Source organism: Aotus nancymaae, unplaced genomic scaffold (genome assembly GCF_030222135.1).
Source record: "Aotus nancymaae isolate 86718 unplaced genomic scaffold, 86718_ANA_hifiasm-v0.15.2.pri h1tg000025l, whole genome shotgun sequence".
In the NCBI taxonomy this organism is placed as follows: domain Eukaryota; kingdom Metazoa; phylum Chordata; class Mammalia; order Primates; family Aotidae; genus Aotus; species Aotus nancymaae.
In genome coordinates this window covers 19,272,664-19,290,109 of record NW_026988438.1, presented here as the reverse complement: position 1 = coordinate 19,290,109, position 17,446 = coordinate 19,272,664, and the positions used below count along the sequence as shown (strand labels likewise).

The 17,446-nt window shown below is 37.2% G+C and overlaps 1 protein-coding gene across 2 annotated transcripts in view; it reads left to right on the top strand.

Annotated features, from left to right (window-relative positions):
* The window catches only part of CDK14 (cyclin dependent kinase 14), a 763,966-nt gene that overhangs the window by 276,203 nt on the left and 470,317 nt on the right, over positions 1–17,446 (top strand). The gene's annotated exons all lie outside the window — the stretch shown is intronic.

The window sequence follows — 17,446 nt, the reverse complement described above, 5'->3', positions numbered from 1 at the left end:
ATATGAATTTTGTATTGTTTTAAAGATACATTTGATTGCAGATATTTGGCAATCAGTATTTCTGGCTTTTCTTCTTATATCATTGGTCCATTGAATGCTTCTTTTTCCGTAAGGCTAGTGTATATTTTTTGTGTGTTATATTGGTTTGAGTTTCAGACAGATCTACCTAGACTTTCCATTACATTTCTATTTTCCAAGGACTTATTTTTCAAATATTATCAGCATTGGATGTTTGTGTGTTTATTTCAAAATAATGCCACAATTGCCCAAATAATTTTGAAATTCTGTTTTTATGTTAATTAAAGAATTAGCTTATAAGCTACTCAGAAAAATCAGTCCTGTAGGGGCTTTCAGTTTTTATATAATTGACTTCTATACAACCTTTGCTTTGACATACTGTACACTGATATACCTTAAGAGCCAAAAACCATTTATGTGCCACGTTTGGTTTTTCTGCTGTTGGTAGACTAATGATATGGACTAAGAAGAATGCATGAGGGCTCTGCCTGGCGGAGACTGTGCTGGTGGGCCATGATGGGGTCTTCCTGTCCTCTGCTTCTTGCCCCAGGACTGCCTGTCACTGTGAATACTCTGATTTTCCAGGCCAAAGGTGGCAGGGGTCTGCAGGAACTGTTAATATGCATTTAATATCTTTTTCTTTCTCTGAAAATTGACATATAATGTATTCATTCCCGAAGGATACTTTTAAAGTAAATTATATTTGTTAAAATGGGCTATTCTGGTTGGGCGTGGTGGCTCATGGCTGTAATCCCAGCACTTTGGGAAGCTGGGGCATGTGGTTTCCACTTTTCGTTATATTTTGCATAGAAGTCACTGCATTGTTCTGATGAGAAAGAAAAACTGCTTTAAATTCAGGCCATTTCTTCTATCAAGTAAAAAAAAAAAAATTCTCCCCAGAGAAAAACATTTTGCCAGTAGGGTTCTGTAGCTTGTGGGATGTACTAGGAAAAGGTGCGTAAAAATGTGAAGCAAAAATCGGTCTTTTGGCCTGTCTATGAAAAGCCAGGTTTCTTTTTCATACTGTTATAGGAAGTATTTCAGATTTTGTGCATATTTGCTTTTTTCCATTTTGAAATGGTTGCTCTGTGTATTCTTCCCAAAGGTATTTAAAATGAGAATACGTCTGTGGAATGTAAATATTAAGATTGATGTCTAAAGGTCATTTTTAAAATTTAAAACATCTGCTCTCCTTCATACTTAAATATTTATTGAACAGAAGTTGTATAAGCTGATGATGAGTCCTGATCTAGAATAGACCTTAGTCTGTGATACCAACACAGATTTGGATGAAGCTTGCCAAGGTTAGCACCTACTAGGTAAGTGCTCCCAGCTGGGGACAGACATCATCAAAGGTTTCCTCATTTTTCCATAACTTGTGTCTTTGTAATGAATAGCTTATGCAGACATCTTTGTTTTTGGCTTTCTCGGTGATACCACACATGCATGGCTGTGTTGTTGGGAACCTCCAGGAAAAGCTTGCTCAGGAAAGTGGACCAGGAGGGCAGAAATTGAACTAATTTGTACTACCAAGTAACTATGCCATGTTGCTTCTTTGTCCCTAAAGCCAATTCATTGCCTCAGTGGATTCTATGCTCATAAGTCCTAGCGACAGGACATCTACTTAGTCATTGATATTGGGTTTTTTGCCTTTGTTGGAAATGCTTGCTCTGTGAGAATCATTTATAATGATAAACTTAAAGATTCACTTTATAATGGTACCGTTTATAATGGTACACTTAAAGATTCAATGAGAATCATTTATAGTGATTTTCTTTCTGGATCCTCTCTGATTTGGTATTAATTATAAACTTGCTGAGCAGATAATTTGTTTAAGATCGCATTAATATGACATCTTGGTCCTTGATTTATTTTGCTTCCTTTTAAAATGGACTTATAGTATAAAGAGGTTAACGTAAGACATATCATTGAGGAGGAACCAAGTATGTTGTTGGAATTAAGTCATTTGGATGAAGAGATAAAAGTAGATGTAGGTAGGTCATATAATTAAAGGGATAGTCTGTGACATGTGGATGTGCAGGAAGTGGGAAGGAAGACTGGACGACTGTGATTAGAGTCTGCTTCAGGATGGAGAGCTTACCCTTTTTTATCTTTGTGCTATAGGGCTTTGCACTGTGCCTGATGTGCCTGATGTGTAGTAGGTGTTCTTTATATATTTTTTTGTGAAGCAGTCAAAGATAGAATAACTATCAGATAGATATTAAGAGTAAACTGTAAGGTTAAGAGGGAAAAGTGATGATTACATTATAAATACTAAGGATACAGAGGAAGCAAAGAGGAATAGAAGGCAAATAAGGATTAAAAAAAAACAGTTAAAACATATCCATTTAATTTTAATTGAATCATTTGATTACAAATTAAACTTAGTAAACTGACAATATGTATTTGATATTAAGCTTCTTTATACTAGAAAATATTAAGTGTTGAAATGAAACTTATTTTTTAACCATAAAAATACAGGACTTTTATTTACTAAGGATTTAATTCAGCTAGTATAATTCTCGTTTAACTTTTGGCTTCACTGATAATGTCATCTTCCAAAGAGATAAAATGATTAGAGGAACCTAAGTCTTGCAATTTAGTCCACTCTGAACCTAAATCTTATAAACAAGGAGGGGTTTGTTAGTGAAATGAAAATAAGGGGATGAGCACAGTGGCTCATACCTGTAATCCCAACACTTTGAGAGGCTGAGGCAGGTGGATCATTTGAGCCCAGGATGTCAAGACCAGCCTGGGCAACATGGCAAGCCCATGTTTACAAAAAACAAACAAACAAAACAAAAATTAGCCAGGCATGGTGGTGTGTGCCTGTGGTCCCAGCTACTATGGGGGCTGAGGTGGGAGGATCACCTAACCCCTGGGAGGTGAACAAGGCTAGAGTGAGCGATGATCACACCACTACACTCCAGCCTGAGCAACAGAGTAAGACCCTGTCTCAAAAAAAAAAAAGAAAAAAGAAAGAAAAAATGATCTCCTAGGAGAAAGGTGTCCCTGGATGATCATCCAGGAAAGAAAAGCTGAATATATCTGAAGTTTTAAAAGTCTGAGACTGAACTACAGAAAAAAATGTGATTCATTGGCAAATGACTCTTGAAGTAAATGCAGCTCAAGAGATTAAAATGAAATTCTATGTTATTTCTCCATAAGGAGGAAAGGGAGGAAGAATCTAGAGAAAGCAATGTAACTACATAGCCTACCTTCTCACAAACTCATATATATACAACCTAACTATGTATATATTATGGAAAAAAGAGATCAATGAACAAGGAAAAATAAAAGAATGGTACCAACTTGTACATAGAGTTATATGAAAGCTAATACCTCAATGCTATTGGTTGTAAAAAGAAAATGCCAAAGTTAAAAAATGATTTATTCTTATATATGGATCAGGATTACAATGGAGCTTATAGTAGTTTGCAAATACCAAAAAAAAAAAAAAAAAAAAAAAAAAAAACAGGACTTTTAATATTCCCTTGTCTAGACCAACTGAACTTTATTTTACTTTAATTTGAAGTTTGCATTGGATAAACTCTGTTTTGGTATCTTAATAATCAGACACCAGATTTTTACTCATTAAAATAACTATAATTGAATTTTCTTGTTGAATATTTTACTACTCAATGTAGTGTTAACATTTAATATTATAAGTTAACAGATACATTGCATGCATAGGAATTCGTGTGCATTAATTAAGGACTGTCATGTACGTGATCTTAAACTGAAGAGCTAATTGATTACAAACTGAAAATATTCAAATGAGAACATGCTGAGAAAATATTTCATGGAAAAATGGATCAGGTGAAGGTTTGTGAGCAAGAGACTATGAATGTCTTTTAGGTATAAATAATAAGGGGTTAAATAACCATTTAAGACTTGTATGCTTATAAGTCTTATCTGCATGTAGATCTGGAACAGCTGAGCTGCTACTTCAACTGAGAACAGGCATGATTATGTGAGTTATATAATCTTATGTGATCAGAATAATTTTCCCAAATGAAATTTTGATTGCTCTTTCCCTGCTTATGATATCCTGTTGCCTACAAGATGATACTCAACTCAGCGGGCACACAAGACCCTTCATGATTGCCCTTTGTCTTGCTTTTGGCCTTATCTACACTTCACCTTTCAACTGTGCTCCTTTCTTCTCCTCTGCTTTCCCCAGATTTCTCATAGGGAATTTTCTGTATTCCCTTAAATATGTTGTAATATTTTCTACCTTATTTATTTGCTCACGTTGCTCTTTCTGCCTAGAAATCCCCTAACTGACATTATGAGGTCCTAAAAATATAACTTAAAAAATAATTAATGGTTCCTTTGGCATCATACCATGTATATTAAAAGTAATAAACAATTGAAATGTATATTCTCTACCGTGGTAACAATGGGTAAGAGTATAGAAATGATTCATTCATATATTCATTCAACAAATGTTTACTGAGCATCTACTGTTTATCAGGCACAGTTCTTGGCCCTGGAGATTTAAGAGTGAGCAAGATAGACAAATTCTGCCATCAACTTTTACACAAGTAAGAATGGCAGGCAGATAGTAAACAGATATGGTCAAGCTGAATTTCTGAGGAATATAAACAAAAGCAAGGAAAGGGTAAAAATGGATGGGGGGGTTGATAAATGGTCAAGCAAGGCATTTCTGAGAAGGTGATGTGTGAGTGTAGATGTGAAAGAAGGGAGGAAGCAAACCATGGGAATATCTGGAAGAAGAACGTTTCAGGACGAGGGTGCAACAGTCTTGAGTATAGAGGGCTTAGTGTTCTTAAGGAACAGGAAGGAGTTCAGGGTGGCCAGAGTGGAATGAGCAAGGGGTCTGGGGAGAAGATTAGAGAGGTCATACCTTGCTGGTCAAGGTTGAGATGTAGCAGTTTACTCCAAGTCAGAAAGTGTTTGAGGTTTTGAGCAGGATGGTGATACTTTAAAAAACCCTGCCTGTTGTATAAAATGTAGACTGGGTTGGGAGGAAGAATGGAAGAGTAGCAGCAGAAAGACCAGTTAGGAGGCTGTTGTCATCGTCTAGGTGAGTTGTGATGGTCGCCTGGACTAGAATGGGAGCACCGGGGCTGCTGAGAAGTAATGGGATTTGAATATGTTCTGAAAAAGCAGAGTCAAGGGAATTAGCTGTTGGAGTGGATATAGGGTAGCAGAGTAGATTCTCAAGTTTTTGATTAGAGAAATTTGAGTGACTTAAAGGTAGGATTATATTGAGATGGGGGGATATTGGGAGGAGGAGCAGGGTTTTTGAAAGGTTATAGAATCAGGAATTTGATTTGGTTTTGTACTTTTTTTTTTTTTTTTTGAGACAGAGTCTGGGTCTGTTGCCAGGCTGGAGTGCAGTGACACAATCTCAGCTTACTGCAACCTCTACCTCCTGGGTTCAAGCGATTCTTGTGACTCAGCCTCCCTAGTAGCTGAGATTATAGGTATGCGCCACCATGCCTGGCTAATTTTTGTATTTTTAGTAGAGACGAGGTTTTACCATGTTGGCCAGGCTGGTCTCAAACTCCTGGCCTCAAATAGTCTGCTCATCTCAGCCATTTTGTACAGCTTAAGATTCCTATTAGATATCTTAAAGGAATTGTCACTAAGTATTTGGATATGTGAGTCTGAGGATGAGGGAAAGGTAGGACCTAGAGATGTAAAATTGGGAATCCTCAGTTTACTGATGACACTTAACCAAAATGATAGGATAAGAGTCACCTAAAGAGGGAGTATAGGCAGAGATGGCAAGAGGCCCAAGGCTCTCATCCTGGGACACTTGTCTTTATAGGTTGAGAAGAGGAAGAGTGTCTAGCAAAGGATTTTGAGGAGGCAGAGCCAGTGAAGTAGGAAGAAAACTACAGGGGTGTGGTATTTGAAGTCAAAGTGAAGAGTTTCAAGAAGGAGGAGGTGATCAGTTGTGTCAGATGCTGCTGAGAGGTTCGGGTGAGGTCTGGGAATTGCCCACTGGTGTTGTCTTTGAGGAAGCCATTGCTGACCTTTAGTGGAGTGGAGAGGACAGAAATTGATTAACATGGGTTTAAGAATGAATGGACTGAGGAAGTGGAACCAGTTGGGATCGACTCCTCTTTTTGAGGAATTTTGGTATGAAGAGGAACAGAGAAATGGACTTGCAGATGAGAAGGGTTCAGAATCAAGGGAGATTTAAACTTTGGGAATAATGACAGTTTTATTCCCCTTTTTGTCTTTGTTAAAAAGAAGACATGCCTTACCTGATGAAATTCTTAGCTTTAATATTTACAGTCACTATAAACGTGAGAAAATTGTCATTGAAAGAGACAGCACTTTTTGGATTGTGGTGCTAAAAATCTTTATTTTTTAATTTTTTGTAGAGATGGGGTCTTGCTATATTGGCCAGCCTGGTCTTGAACTCCTGGCCTCAAGCAGTCCTCCTGCCTTGGCCTCCCAAAGTGTTGGGATTACAGGTATGAGCTACTGCACTTGGCCTAAAAAATCTTTTTATAAAGCATCAGATTTCAGTGCAGTTGCAATGTGCTTTCTTCTTTTAGCTTTTCAGATGTTACACAATCCCTTTGAATTATACAGAGCTGAACTGCCCTGTGTGAGATTTTCTATAAACCTAGAAGTAATTTCAGAGTAAAAACTTTACAGAATTATATGTCTGAAGCAAAACTGGTGAAAGTTCTGGTACTTTAATTCTTTTAGAATATCTGATAGTGTTAAAATAATCAAATAACTTTTCCAAGTTAATTACTTCCACTTAAAAAGAAGTGTTACATGGGTATGCCAATTAAAAATAAAAGTACTTAAATACTTAAAGAAAATTAGCTGATTCATGCTACTTGATATTTTACTTGATGTTTGTTCCGATAGGTAGGTTTAATTCTAGTTAAAATTATTCTATCATACTACATTTTATAAGTGTTTACATGCTCATTTTAATTTCCTGCTAATTGCAATGATAGCACAATAATAAATTCTACCTATAAATTACATTATCTACTATTAAAATGCAGTTTCTTTGTTGTGGTACCTTATGCTACTCCACATAGAGGTAAAATACTTTTGTAAATGAGAGGAGTAGCAGAATGGTGGTGGGTTTTTCTGACTAGTATTTAACATGTGGGTAGATTCTTTATACATAGATAATATGCATCATGGGTGATTCACCAAATTTTAATAAGAAAACCAATTATTTGTGTATATTTTGAAAGCTGATGCCTCCAAATTTTATTCCTTCTTTGATCAGATAGAACATTTTGTTTAGCAAAATTTCAGAAGACAGATTCCTGCTTCCTGATTGACGTCAATTATCTTACAACACCCCCAAATTTTTTGGAAATGTATGCCTGCCAACTGTTTATTTGAACAGTTATTTGCTTTCTTTGGCAAAATTGACTCTTGATGAGTGTTTCCCTCTTCTAGCATTGCTACTCACTAAATCTACTCACTAAATTTTCCTTGTATGTGCTGATGGTGGTAAAATCTCTTGTCATCTTTCTAATCTGTTCAGTAAACCTTATCTTTGATATTTCATTATGTAACCATGGGTTCTCAGTTCTGTCTTGACTCTTACCCTGCAGTTTTGTAGTTACAATGGGGAAAGATGACAGTGAGAAAGGAAGAAAATCCAGAGAGAGAGAAGAGACTGTGCACTAAACTTCTCATTACAACTTTCATAAACTGTAAATAACTCCATCCACCTTTAGTCAAAGGAAATATCAAGAAGGCCTGTGGAGTAGCTCCTATGGCTGTTTAAAAATGTTTGAATTTCATGGCATAGTGCAAAAGCAAAGTGAAATGTCAATAGAAACAGAAATACTGAAGAATCGATAGGAACTGATAAAACTAAGGAGTGACTGAGAAAATGAGCCTGACAGCCCATGACTGATACAGAAGAAAGTGCCAGGGTGAGCTGAACCAAGAGAACCAAGACAAGTACAAGCCCTCCTGCAGAAGTATAGGCCCCAGGATGGGAGTCTGTGGTGCCTAACAGCTTAGTGCCTGATCACACTTAAGCATACATTATGCTTATCACTGGAATTGCAGTAGCTCTTGCTTTACTGAGCACTATTCTAAGTAGTTTGTACATCATTTAGCCCCACAACAACCCTCTTAGGAATAGGAACTGTTCCCATAAGATAGGTACCTTGCCCAAGGCCTGGATCAGGAACACAGATTTGTCTAATCCTTGAGTTTACGTTCTTATTCATCTAGCTGTTTTGCATCTGACTGTATGTTGAGCTTAGTGCCCCACTGTACCTATTTATATGGCTTCATCTATGATGTTTTCTCTTTCCTTCTCATCCAACCTGTTTTAACCCTTAGAGTTCTGAGTTAAATAACCCTGGTGGGTGTGACAAGAAATCTCTGAAACAAGGTGAATCAATGCTGCGTTGTGATTCCTTGCAATCAGGTGGTCCTGCCGTGGCTGCAATTACCAGGTGCCCTTAGAGGGAACTAGTTATGATGGGGTCAGGCAGAAAGTACCTCTATGTTTTATATGAGCTGAATCTTCCCTAAATGATTAAGAGAAACAGTGCTTATTGAGGGAATCAGGTGCTTCAGGGGAGGACTGATAAAACTAAGTAAATCTATTAGGACTTTGTATTGTGATAAGTAAAACGTTACTTTCCCTAAATTAGAATAAATATTGGGGAGAAGAGAGAGGTGTAAAGATGGTCTCCAAGTTCCTTGTGACTAGCTGTTGTAACAGTCCCCTACATTTTTCTTAATATAGGTGGAAAAAAATTTTGGTTGTCTGTGTCCAGGGCAACTAGTAAAAAACACACCCTTTATTTTTTATTTTTCTTTTATTTTTGAGATGGAGTCTTGCTCTGTCGCCAGGGTGGAGTGCAGCGGCGTAATCTCGGCTCACTGCAACTTCTGATTCCCTGGTTCAAACGATTCTCCTACCTCAGCCTCCCGAGTAGCTGGGATTACTGGCACATGCCACGATGCCCAGCTAATTTTTGTATTTTTAATAGAGACAGGGTTTCACCACATTGACCAGGCTGGTCTTGATCTCCTGACCTCGTGGTCTGCCTACCTCATCTCAGCCTCCCAAAGTGCTGGGATTACAGGCTTGAGCCACTATGCCCAGCCTGAAGAAACACATCTTTGAACCATATGGACAGGCAGTGTACTTGAAGACCTTGGAGTCCATCCAGAAAATCTTCTACCAGAACGGAGAAAAGAACCCTTATTCATAAAGGTTCAAATTACAGAAATTGTTCAAATCTTCTAGGCTATGCTCCTATGATATTACAAAATTTCTTTGTTAAATTATCAAATTACATCCATATATAGATAACAACTCTGGTACTAAGAGTGATCATTGCTACTCTGTGGATATACATGCACCTCCAACCCCCAGCATTTTACTTATTGAATTCTATGTGACTCTGGTATTCAGAATTTGATTACCTAAAGTGAAAATCTGCCAATTTTGCTTGATCTGTCATTCTGAGGCCTCCCCAACTTGAACTCTGATAGTGTTTTCTCTTACCTTTTCTATGACAGTTGTTTTCATATTATATTTATTTGTATAAGTATCTGTGAGAGCAGCAATTGGGTCTCATTCATTTTTATACCTCCTATAGTGATTAATACAAAGCTCAATAAATGGTTGGTAAATTAATAGAACATGGAAAAAACCCTTTAGCAGTGAAATACAGAAAATGTAACTTACAATTTCTTCTCAGGACTTTCTTTAGATAGTCCACAAATCTCTAGGGTACTTTTGTGGCTTTTTCCAAAATCCCCTCGATATTACTTCTTTAATTTTTAATAACCCTCTTTCCTTCATGGCCAGAAGCCTTTAAAGGTCAGGATTGGTGCAAGGAACCACTTTCACTTTCATATTTTTTATGACATTTCTTAGCTACTTCTGTGTGGCAATATTTACCAACAATTTATAGATGGTATCTATAAGGATAGTCAGTTTATTTCCCTTTAGGTACTGTGTCTGAAATTTAAGCATGTGCTACCACAGCAACTTGGATGTCTGGCTAAACTAATTGGTCAAAGCATTCAGGCTTCCTGCAGATTCAGATAACTGATTAATAGCTAACGTTCTATGGCTTTCACCTCTAAATTATAAGAATAAAAAATAAATTTTAATGTAATGATAGTCAATTTATTACAAAGTTTTATGTAGTTAGATATGCGAAGTAGCTTTGTAAAAACCTTGACTGCTATTAAACCCATCCTTTTCTACTATTATGTAAGTCAACATCTACTTTCTATCTCCCTTTCCTAGAGTTTAAAACAAGACATCTATTAAGTTATTTACTCTATCTCTGGTGTTAGTGGTTCACAGTAGCTCCGTATCATTTCTGTACATGTATCCCCATGTGTACTAGCACTCTTGTTTATAAGAAGCTGAAAATCAACTTGAAGTGGCTAAAGAAAGAGATTTATTGGGAGAAGTGTTGCAGAATGGAAACCAGGGCTGAACAACTTTGCTTTTTAGAAAGTCAAGCAACCAGCAGAGCTAACACCTCAGTAGGTGCTAGCTCCAAGTTACCAGTACTGTCTGTCTTTATGCTACCCTCATCTCTATTTTTACTATTTGATGCCTTTAGGATCTCATTTGAGCTTTTTCACAGGTCTAGAGACACTGCTACTAGCTGCTTCTAAGCTGATGCTTTATCTGCTTTGCTACCATCAAGGGTGGAGAGGAGGGGCACAACTAAGCTCTGGTTGAAAAAGTCCCAGGGAAGGATTAATCTAAGTTGGATTCCAGGGAAGGATTAGTCTAAGTTAGATTCCTTGTCTGTTCCTGGAAAGGTACAACCCTCCCTACACTGCAGTGGATGGCATCCGGTGGAAAAACCATTCCCCAGGAAGAGAGAAAAAATGTGCTGGCCAGTCCAAACAATTCGATTCTACTTTTTAAGAAACAGGAACCTATCCTGTTTTAATAATCACTCAAGGAAAGCATTCCACAAGGAATGGCAAAAAGGATTCAACTAATGTTTGGGTGCTGTTGTTGTCTCTATTGTACTGTATACAAAAGGGTTGCAGAGTGGGTGAAAGCGTTCCAGAGTTGTTAATATCCTTGTGACTTATGCATGTTTGTAGTGAACCTGATTTCACTATTAGACCCCAGTAATAATGAACTGTTAAATGATCATATGATGAGTCTTCCTTAGCCAAAAGTCTTTTTTGCGTTTCTTTCTGTGGTTGGAGAGTGATGCATGCATGGTTTTGGAATGATCTAAATTATATTAGTACTAGCTTGAAAAGGCAAATACTAAAACAATGCCACAGGAAAGTCAGGTAAATTACAGAGGAATATACATTTTAATTTCAATTTTTAGTGTCTTCAGTTGGTTATCCTTTGCTTGTCCTAAGTATTTATTGTTGAATATACAGCACTGTTAACCATTCTTTTCCAAGGGCCTGCTTCCTATTTTTTTCCTTAGGTGTATGTAGAGTGAGACAAAAGAAGTAAATTACTTAACAAATACTTTTTATGTGAGTATTTTCAAGTACATACTGTGTAAGTGGCAAAGGTTTTCTAGATTTAAAACTATTAAACATAATTAAAAATTATTTCTGTATGTTTATTTGGAAAGATCTTTTTAAGAGAGTTTTCTTCCTTTTGAGATTTTCCTAATTTTTCAAACTAAGTGAAATTTTAGAAAGCTGGGACACAGTCCCTAAAAGCAAGAAAGCTGACTCACGACCCTGAACTACATTTTTTTTTTTCCTTCTCAGGGTTGATTTAAAAACTTAAGTAAGTTTTTACAAATAAGACTTAACTTCTTAAGCAGCTTTTTGATAGTCATGGGTTTGTAGCCTCTGTCCTCAATGGCATTTTGACACCAAGAAGAGAGAAAATTCTCACATCTTTTCTCAATGCCATTTGCCTTTTTTCTTGATGCTACCCCAAGGATTTTGTGTCTGACATTGAGGTCTTATAATTTAATTCACATTTCTCAGATCATGTTAGTACATATGGAACTCTCTGATACTGTTCTGTCACGAATGTGGTCATAATAAAATCACTTTTACATCTGGGCCTTCTCCATACTACACACTTGAAGCGTGGGACTACATCAGAACTCCAGCTGTGTTTCTGCTTAGGGTATAAATAAGAAAAACTGTGCCATACCTGTGTGAATGCCCACACATTTTAGATATCACCTGAATAATGTATTTATTACTTATTTATGTATATGTATGTAGAAACATATGTATGGTTGGGATATAGAAAACCAATATCTGTTTTAATGCAGATACAAGTCTTTTGAAACAAGTGTTTGTAATTGAACTAATGGGGAAGCAAAAACTAAGATGGAGACAAGTTATTATTCAGGGTGATTGAGGACATACAACCAGGAAACACAACATGTAGGGAGAATGAAATTTATTTCATAAAAAGGAGTCGGCTGAGCCAGGAGTGGTGGTGCACACCTGCAATCCCAGCTCTTTGGGAGGCCAAGGAGGGTAGATTACTTGAGCCCAAGAGTTTGAGACAAACCTGGGCAACATGGCGAAACCCCATATCTACAAAAAATACAAAAATTAGCCGAGCATGGTGGCATACACCTGTGGTTCCAGCTACTTGGGAGGCTGGGGTGCTGAGTGAGAGGATCACTTGAACCTGGGAGGTCCAGGCTGCAGTAACTCATAGTCGTGCCACTGTACTTCAGCCTGGGCAATAGAGTGAGACCCTGTCTCAAAAAGAAAGCAGTGCCCTGAAGTCAGATTTTTTTTGAAAGTCAGGCAAAAATAAGATGTTTTTTTTTTTTTTAAATGATACTCTGCATTTACCAGTTTCTGTTACAGAGTTGTAATTGTCAACTTTCCATGCTGCTTCTTGACAGCAGTAACAATTTGAAGTTCCCCTGCTATAGCTCTAGCTTGGGAGTTTTAATTTCCACCTTAGATGAAGTTCATAACAAAACTTTTTCACCTGGACATATTTTCTGCAGTTCATAGGGATCAGCACAGGATTTATCTTTAGCCAAGACTGTTACAGCATCCATTGTATGCAAAATTGTGTCAGCAACGTAGGAAATGCAGAGATGAAGAAAATATGGCATGTGTGTATGTGCTTATTAGAATTGTTTTGTTTTTCTTAGTTTTCTGGATATGTAGACTTTGAATGGTCTGACTCAATTTCATTTTCCATATAAGTCCTTTGTTTTTTAGGGTGTAATTTAACGGAATGTAAAGTTTTGCTGGGAATAGATTTATTGGATTGTGGTAGAATCACATATTTACTGATAAAATTAGTTCCTTTTTTTCACCTACAGAATCCAGAAAACACTCAAAGTTGTATAAGATTAGGAAGAAAATCTCATCCATGAAATGCCATGCATGACATGTGGATAGGTTTGGTATTGTGGTTAAGAAATGGCTGTTAAACATTCCGTTCAGATTCCTCCAGAATTTCACAGTGTTTGGGGAAAGTATTTTCGATAAATGACATTTCTTCAAATAAATGAGATTGTAAGTAATTAATGATATCGGAAGAGAACTAAGTCATAAAGTCTTTAGGGCTCACAGAAAGGTGGGGGTGTAGGCTTACTAAAACAAAATGAACATTTAAAAATCAATCACATGAAATTTTACTGTAAAAGTTTACAACAGAAAGAAGTTGCTAGGGTTATATGGAATTATAATCATTTGAAAACCAACTTATTTTTGGAAAATTTCTGTTTATTACTTTTGAAAATAAAATTAAATTTTTTTCTCTCTTTTAGACTTAAAATTTTAATGAAACTAATCCATAAAGTAGGTGATTATTATAGTTAGATTCATATATATAAAGTACTCTTTTCTCTTCTTCCCTTACATTTAAAAAGTTTTCTTAATGTTTCTTCTTCCTTGTTCAGTTAAAAGTGTTTCCTCTTCATAGACTTTTGGTAGAAAAGGAAAAAAAAAGATAAAGCTAGAAGAAAAAGTATTCTCTATCCTTTTCTTCAATTACTTCTTTTTTCCAGGTTTTAAAAAATGTTTGGCCCCACCTGTCCATCAGACCCTATTTATGTGAAGATTAGGCATCTGGCAGACTCTTGTGTCTGAGGTAGCTCCAGGAAGGTTGACATGAAACAAGGGTTTCTGTATAGCAAGACGTACTGCAGAGCCTGTGGAGTAAAGCATACATGTTTTCCACTCAGGAGAAAGTTCTTGGTTCTGCTTTGAAGCCACCTATTGACTCAAGCCATTGACACACTACTAATAAGCCTGATTATCTAGTGTCCAACACAGGGATAGCAAGATTGAGGACAGTGTGGTGTTATTAGAAAGAGGAGGCACATGTAGGGCCACAATAAGGCAATTTTGATAGCAAAAAGAGAATGAATCATAAAAGTAAAGCAGAAGAACACTTAGATGTCAGGTTATTGAGATTAGGAGCCAATTGGGCCTGTGTACCCACTGTTAAACCCTGAGGGCTGTCACTGATGTTTATAGTTGGCCCCATCATCAGTTGAAGTTTAGATTGTGTTTATTATAATCTATTTTAAAAGTCTGGGAAGTGCATACTACTTTTTAGAATTTAAAAACATCTCATATAAAGGCAGGGATTTCAAGGGATCAATTTCTGTTTACTCACAAAAATGACCTAGTAGATGTTAGTCAGTCTTCTTTTTTTCCTCTGTCCACTGAGATTATGTTTTTATAAGCCTTTTTGTCTCTTCTCTTTGAAGCTGTAATTTTTATTTTAACCTCCGCTATTGTTCTTTTATGGTATAGTTTCAGACACATCTCAATGGCCTCTAATAAAGATATTCTTAACACCATAGATTGTGAATCCTGTATGACATAATGATTAATTTCCTGCAGCTTTGCCATCTCGCTGCTCTCTTTACTTCTGCTTTGTGGTCAGACTTGTTGTCTACACACTCACTTGTTGACACTATTATTTTCCCCACCCATTCCTCAATCTCCCCATCCATTTCCAGTCTACACATGTCCACAGAATTTGTTTGAACTTCTGTCATCAGCAACTCTTCTTACTATTTATTTATTAAGCAAGTACTGAGTGTGTCCTAGGGCTGGGGAAACACAGGAGAACAAATGAGAAGTCCATGCTCTTGAGCAGTTTACATTCTAGTGGGGCAGGAAGACAAACAAAGTAAATTAAAGAACAAAAACAGTGTAATGTGATAGGAGAGGGAGGAGGAACAGCAGAGGAAAGCCAGAGTAAGACTCTGAAGAGGTGATACCTGAGGTCCAACTGTGTAATGGGAAGGAGTCAGCTAAGGAGTTATCTGGGAAGAACATTCTAGGCAGAGAGAACAGCAGACATAAAGATTCCTGAGGAACCAGCTTTGAGAAAAAGAAAAGTTGTCCATTGTGACTGAACCATAGTTGGATAGGCACTGTGCTCAGAGCTGCTTGGTCAGTGGATGCCTACGTGAACAGAAGCCCTTCCTCTCCAGTTCTCAGTCCGTGACTGATCAGCCCAGGGATACAAAAGCCTGGCCCTCTTGCTTCAGGTGAGGCTAATGCTGGGCGCGATTTTTGTCTGAGGCCACATTCTTCCTTGGCTTTTCTCCTCCCTGTCCTGCCCCCTCATTTATTGTCACTGAGAGGATGCCATCAATAAATTGTAAGATGCGGGCCCAGCTCTCTTTCTAGGAAACCCTGACCTAGGCATATAAACAAACTTTTGACCTGTCGTCTGAGCTCCAGACCCTTATACAGCTGCTTATGCAACATGTCCACTTGGATATTCAGAGATACCTGAAACTCAGTGTGTAAAATATTGAATTTATGATAGTTTCCCCTTTTCCTCAAGCTTGTACTCTTCTTGTGCTCACTCGTTTACTTTATGAACTAGCCTTTTACCTGGTTATACTAGAGAATTCAGTATAGATTTTCCCTTTCCATTAGACTTCATGGCCAGTCACTCAGCAGGTAACTCATGGTGAATGCTTCTTACCTCTGTTGTCTTTCCATCCACATATTCATGGCTTTAGTTCAGGGTCTTGTCTGAAACACTAGCTTAGCTTCCCAAGTGGCCTCCCCACTTCCCTTCCTTCACCTCTCCAATCCATTTCTACACCATTACCCTGTCATACAATGAAAAATCTCATTCAGCCACTTTTCTGCCTCTAGTCCTGTAGGCCCTTTCTATTGGATTAATTGGCAACTTCCCACAGGATAAAATTCCCAACTTTTCAGCATTGCTTACAGGGCCCTTTCTGCCCTGGCATTGAGCCACCTTTCCTCTGAGCCTTCACAATGGTGACCTCTGTGGGTGTGGCTTGGTTAGTTCCTCATACAGCTTCTGTTTTCAGACTTCAAGCTGTTCCCCAAATGTCCTTCTTCTCCTGGGTAGTACCTGGAAGCTTCAGCTTTATGTTACCACCTCTGAGAAGTCTTTTTTGAGCCACCTAAGGAATATTATTTATACTGAATAGAGTGCTCTCAAAATACTCGTTTCAGTGTATTATAATCACTTGTTTTATTTCTAATCACTCAAGGCATTTATTGAATGCAGAGAACATGGCTCTTCACGTTGCTGGGCACATTAGCATGTCTGCTGAATGAATAGATAAAAAAATAAAGGAGAAATGTTATTGTGTTAAGTTTGTTGGTTTTTATACAAGGTATCTTAGAGAACACAAACATTGTATGAATGATAGGGGAAAGGGGATTACCTAAGGACAACTTTTAGCCCTAAAATATGGAGTTGGGAAATTCATTAATTTTAAAAAATCTTAATATTTGCTAGATGCCTAGCATTGTATTATGTGCTATTTAAATAAATTTTGAAGAATGCAGTTGGTGTGATTTATCCCTCAAGGTCCTTAAAATGGGGAAAATGCCAATAATACAAGAGAGTTTTATGAGGTGGCATATGATTAAATCTTGAATGACTCAAATAAGAAGTGCTGTTGGTTCTGAGAAAGGCGTCTGTGGGCTGGAGGGATAAGCAATCACAAAAAACATCAGGTTCTCGAAAGACCTGTTGAAGTCTGCTCTGCAGAAATGATGCTCATATAATTCAATAATTTTCAGATATTAAGGAGATAGTGTTGTCTCTTGGCTTTGTTGGAGGTGAAAGTATGTAATATTTGTGTTTGAACAATAAGTTTTTAAAAGGATTTTGAATGAGCTTTTGTGTTACAGGAAAACAAAGTTGAATATTCACAGTGTCATTCAAAATGATGAAGGTAAAGATGGTTTGCAAGTGAGATAAAGAAGAGTTGATTCATTTAAACCAATTAGTATGTGAAAGGAAAACACTGCCTGAGGTTTCTGATCATCACTCTATACCCCAGTTTGGGGAGCTTTGGGAATATTGACCACTTATCATTAACACAGTAGTTACCTTCTCTTGTACCTTAATTTCTTAAATAAGTGAATATTTACAAGGTTCAATTTTATGCTTGACTTTTTTATTTCTTGCCTAAGGTATTTCTCAGTTGTATTGTTGTATCTTAATGTAATTTATGTCCTTTCATGATTC